Genomic DNA, 6,530 nt, shown 5'->3' with positions numbered 1-6,530 from the left:
TATTTTTGTGAAGATAAATACAATTAGATATAACATTTTAATTTTTCAAGAATGAAAAAATGTAGTAAAACAAAACTAAAAAGAATAATATAAGTGAGAAAATAGACAAGAAATGTAGAGAGACAAGAGAGAATTTTCTTGTTCTTCCAAATATATTCAAGTGTTTTCTAAATCTTCAAGTGCATAACACATCCTCAAGACCTCTATTTATATTGTTATAAGAGGCATACAAAAAGATAGCAATAAACATGATATTAATTATTGAGAATGTGGGAAAGATGAGGAGAAAAATTAAAAAATGTCCAAAAAAAGGAGAAAAAAATTTAAATAGAAATGGAAGTCATAGAGAGTTCCCACATCACCTCAGTTATGTTTCTCCTTTATATATATACTAGTTATTAGGTTCCGCGCCAGCACGGGCCCAATGTATATTACTTCCTCCGTCTCATTTTATGTGAGGTAGTTTGATTCGCCACGGAGTTTAAAAAAGAAATGAAGACTTTTAACTTTTGTGGTCCAAAATGAATGATATAAATTTGTATGACTGTAAATTAATTTCATTAAGGGTAAAATAAATATTTTATAATCAAATTGTTACTTAATCTAGAAATGTGACATTCTTTTGGGTACTGACTAAAAAGGAAAGTAAATAACATAAATTGGGAGTAGTTCTTTGTTTCAATTTATGTGACACTGATGAAATTTGGAGAGTTATATAATTTTTTGTATGTGATTTTGTTAAATATATTTTGAAGTTGTTAATTTATTGTGATTTATAGCACTTCTTATATCATTTTCAAATAATATATATTACTCTTTCTGTTCCATTTTATGTGACGTAGGTACTTTTACGAAACTCAACTAAATTTGTTATCTGATTCTTCAATATTTTTAGTTGTTATTTTACTTTAATTTACGTTACTTTTTATGTTATTTTCAAACAAACTTCTTATGTTTCAATATGGAATTAAAGAGTCAATAAAATTTCTTTTATGATTTTTAATTATGTTTTTTTAATATCTTATATTATTACATTGTGATTTTAAGTACTTTTTATGTAATTTTTAAATCTAGAACAAATTAAAAGAAAAACAAGGAAAAATTTAAATGAAGAAAGTACTAAAATTTTCAAATAATCATATTTCTATATTAAAATGTTAAAAACTTTAAAACTCCACATATATGCAGAAAATCATATACGGAAGACAAAATAATTTTTAAAATATATATTAAAGCTCTTTCTAATAATATCACATATTTATTCTATTTTTCAAATAATATATATTTCTCACTCAATCTCAATTACGCAGTACATATGAAATTTCGAGAGTTAATCAAATTCTTAGTACTATTTTAAACTATATTTTAGTACTATTTATATAATTTTCAAATAATATATGTTACTACTCTATTATATTATGCAATACATGTGAAATTTCAAGAATTAACCAAAATTTTAATATTTTAAATTGATTTTTAGTACTATTTTTGTAGTAAATAGAGGAAGTTGAAGAAGAAGGGCAAATCGGTCAATTGACTGACTAACCCTAAGCTCCTAAACATTCTCACTTCTAAATGGAAGCACGGGCACAATATCCGTTAAATTGTTAATTATTATGATAAATAAAAGTAGGTGGGCCATGGTGCCACGTGTCGAAAGAAGAGTGAATTTTATTCACTCTTCTTATATAGTAAAATAGTAATATATATGATATATGATTTAAATAAAATAAAAGTAGGTGGGCCATAGTGCCACGTGTCGAAAGAAAGTGAATTTTATTCACTCTTCTTATATAGTAAAATAGTAATATATATGATATATGATTTAAATAAAATAAAAGTAGGTGGGCCATAGTGCCACGTGTCGAAAGAAAGTGAATTTTATTCACTCTTCTTATATAGTAAAATAGTAATATATATGATATATGATTTAAATAAAATAAAAGTAGGTGGGCCATAGTGCCACGTGTCGAAAGAAAGTGAATTTTATTCACTCTTCTTATATAGTAAAATAGTAATATATATGATATATGATTTAAATAAAATAAAAGTAGGTGGGCCATAGTGCCACGTGTCGAAAGAAAGTGAATTTTATTCACTCTTCTTATATAGTAAAATAGTAATATATATGATATATGATTTAAATAAAATAAAAGTAGGTGGGCCATAGTGCCACGTGTCGAAAGAAAGTGAATTTTATTCACTCTTCTTATATAGTAAAATAGTAATATATATGATATATGATTTAAATAAAATAAAAGTAGGTGGGCCATAGTGCCACGTGTCGAAAGAAAGTGAATTTTATTCACTCTTCTTATATAGTAAAATAGTAATATATATGATATATGATTTAAATAAAATAAAAGTAGGTGGGCCATAGTGCCACGTGTCGAAAGAAAGTGAATTTTATTCACTCTTCTTATATAGTAAAATAGTAATATATATGATATATGATTTAAATAAAATAAAAGTAGGTGGGCCATAGTGCCACGTGTCGAAAGAAAGTGAATTTTATTCACTCTTCTTATATAGTAAAATAGTAATATATATGATATATGATTTAAATAAAATAAAAGTAGGTGGGCCATAGTGCCACGTGTCGAAAGAAAGTGAATTTTATTCACTCTTCTTATATAGTAATGATTAGCATCACATGTTCATTATGTTCGTCAATATGGTAGAAAACACAAGTTAATATGGCAACCACATACTTGTCCAAATCATTATTATAATTATAATTATAATTATATAATAACTAATAAGTACTACTTTCAAAGGACAAAAAATATATTTGAAAAAAAGATCGTTTTTTATTTTTTTAGAACAGAAAAATTCATGTTGAGAGTGTCATTCTCAAAAATAAGCTAAGCCATGTAATGCACAAATTGATCAAATTAAATTAACTTTCAATGCAGGTATCAAACACCGAATGAAAACGAAGGAAGACAACTTGGTTGGTGAATATAGAATTTTATGCATGAGTTCCATTTCATTATTCACAATTTCAAAATTCAATTATTCCTCGTGTAAGAGGGTACAACATCTTATGATTGAATCCCTTGACTAATTGGTCCTTAAAGATTGAAACTTCTATTGATGGATATGGTGATAAGCTTTGCGCATGGAGCACATTTCCCTCAAGCATTAAATCAACTATTCTAGTTGAAGTAAGTGTAATTTGACGGGTCGGTTGTCGTTCATTAAAGTTATATATGTATTGATAATATAGAGCTTGATTATTATGTATATAAGGGTTAGTTATTTCATATGTATATTCTATCCTGCATAAAATTGACTCACAACTTATAAACAATTTAGTTATGCATAATCAATTGGACAGAAAACCAAACACCGGCTTTTACATATAACAAACTAAAATACTAACAAACATTGTACTTAGTATGCTCGTTTTAATATATGATCAACAATTCACTTCTTAATTAACCAACAACCAAAAAACCCCATAACATTACAAAAATAGATTTTTCAACGAAAATTGGCTCATAGAAAACATTTCAGATAAACTTTTCATCGAAAGTCTCTTAACAAAGAGCCAATTTTTAATGGGACGGCCCTTAAATCTATGTTTACATAGTAGTTTAATTTATGTTGTACATATATCAATTCCTCATACATCTATTTTGGTATGTTTTACTTGAGCTGAGTGTCTATTATTCAAAGGTAAAAATAAAATCACACACATACACACCATTCACACAAAATTTCAGAATTTCATTAAATATGTTACTACTGTTATTGTAATCATATCTAATACCCCATGTTAAGTCAGCTTCCACCTTATCCAGTTCATGTATATCAATATATACGTATTATTAATTAGCATATTGTGATTTGTGACATATATATATATATATATATATAATTTTTATAATAAAGTAAGAGGAGAACCCACTCAATGTACTCATGAATTAAGATGACTTGCGCGCATGCCACTAAAGAAAACATTCAACATTTGGATAATTATATTAATTATGATATGATGTTTTTGCTTTTCGTAACTATACTTTCCATACTAGGATATAAAAGATAACTAGCAACTAAAGATTAAAATGGAAATTAAATATATTAAAAAATTAGAGGAAAAATATAGTAATAAATAAATAGACTCGATTTAGGGGTCGATGTGACGGCAATAATTTAAAGCTGTAATAATAATTTACGAGCTTTTGAGTACTTTTTCGTCCCGAAATACATAATATTTTTTGTTTCTAGAGAATTAATTAAATTAATTAAGTTAAAATAATTGAAATTAATTTAACATATTAAAAGGAAAATTTAAATGTTCGAAAGTTATACAAAAGGGTTATAAATTACAATTCTTTTCATATCAATATGATAAATATCTTAAATTATTAATTAAATTTTTTATAGTTTGAATCTCGAAAAATGAAAAATAAATATTTTGAAATGGAGGGAATACTTGAATGATATTATAGAATAATATTATTAAGACTCAGAATGTTGCGTAATTAAAAAATCTATTCTGCAATATCATATGATTAATGATATTTTTGAATTTTGACTCGTAAAATCACCAAATTAATCATTAGAACTAATATAGGGGGAAAAGACAAACATATAAATAAACCCTTATAGTATAGTCTATATTAATCAATTTAAGTTAGTCCAAAGTAGGGGTGTGTAAAAACTGAATCGATAAAAGTGTTATTGGTTTAATGTTATTGGGTTAACGGTTTTTTAAAAAAAATTATTGGGTTATCGGTTCGATATTGGTTTTTAATATTGGGTTATTGGGTAAATCGATAACCCATTAAGACTAGTAATTTACTACTTTTACTTGAACATAAATATTATATATTAATCTCAATACTTTAGTAGTTTCTATCTTTGTCCTTTAACCTTCAATTCACACTTTACAATGACTTTGAGTTCACAATTTCACATTATAACAAAGGTTAAAATGAAATTCTTTTCATGTTTGTTATTATTGTTTCTATTTTATGAGCATTTGTAAAGTTACATTATTGTGTTTTCGCATCAAATTTATTAGAAAAGCCATATATTTGTTTATAAGTATTTTCTTATTGGTTAAACCGAAAACTGAACCGTTAAGGACCAAAACCGATAAACCAAAAATCGATAAAAAAATATCTCATTGGTTTAACATATTTAAAAATCGAAAACCGATAAAACTAAACCGATAATACATAAAATCGAACCAATCGATGCATACCCTAGTGGCACAAGATATATATATATTTTTTGAAACTAGTAACCTTGAAGCGCAAGATATATATGGTAACTTATTAATCTCTCTATATACGGTGAATATATGACTTCAATTCCTTTTTGTTTTTTATTCAATATAATATATTAAAGTCCGATTAAATTTAGGATATTTACGTTGGAAATATCTCAAATTAGGGGTAACTAATTAAGCATTCTCTAACAAAGATAACTTTATATTTAAGAAGATTTGAATCCAAAATCTCTAATAAAGAAGAAAAATACTTCCTATTCCATCACAATCCGCGTTGATATGATGAAAATATATATTAATGGTGATGATATAAGCATAGTTAAGGGGAGGTGATGCAATTGCTTACCGTATAAGCTAACAACGAAAAAGAGAGAAACTAGTGCAATTTGGTGAGAGTAGATAAGGGACACGTGGCATCACAATTCACAACCAAACATACAAAGAAATAGATAACACCACTCAACGTGAAATGGTCCCTTGCCAACTACTCCCATTCAACACATCTCGTATTCTTAGGAACAAATTATTTCAGGATTAGTGATTATAGAACTATTATCTCGTTTTTATATAGAATGAAAATAACATTACAATCTCGAAATAATTAATCTTAAAATAAATTATCATGTGATTTTGTTCCAACTAAATATGAAATAAATTCATCTTAAAATTAATTTCAAAATTAATTTATTCTTTATCTCTCGTAAAATGAGTGCTTGTATATGTACTCTACCTTTCCTTTTTTGTGTTTTTAGTTTATATGAAAGAATACAAATTAAATTCCCTTAATAGTACTTATGGATTAGAGTGCAAATTAGAAGATTTTTTGAGTGGTTTATTGTATTTTGAGAGTAGGAAGCCACTTTATACTATTTGCACTTGTTTAATGATGGAAATCTACTTTGAGATCATTGTCTTCTATTACGTGCTTAGAACAGATTTTCACACACACACACATATATATATACAAAATTAAACTATATTATGTATTTTAATAATAATAACAATTGTGTACTTGATTGGTGACTAAATGTTCTTAATTCTCAGTGTTAATTACCATCTCTAATATTTTCCAATAATAGGTAGAACAACTTAATATATTTGATTGGTTAATACACGTAGAAGGTCATTAATAGGACACAAATTGTCACGTAAGATGTCAGTATAGATGTATGTTGAGGCTAAATTAAACGACACGTATTATGCATACTAAATATCTATCTCGCTCTTATCCATACATGATGTATAAGTCTATAATTATTAGAATAAAGTAGCTGGAAAGTACTTCCGT

This window comes from Solanum tuberosum, unplaced genomic scaffold, assembly GCF_000226075.1.
Source record: "Solanum tuberosum cultivar DM 1-3 516 R44 unplaced genomic scaffold, SolTub_3.0 scf00381, whole genome shotgun sequence".
Taxonomy (NCBI): domain Eukaryota; kingdom Viridiplantae; phylum Streptophyta; class Magnoliopsida; order Solanales; family Solanaceae; genus Solanum; species Solanum tuberosum.
The sequence above is the reverse complement of the archived record's forward strand: the minus strand, read 5'-3'. Positions refer to the sequence as shown.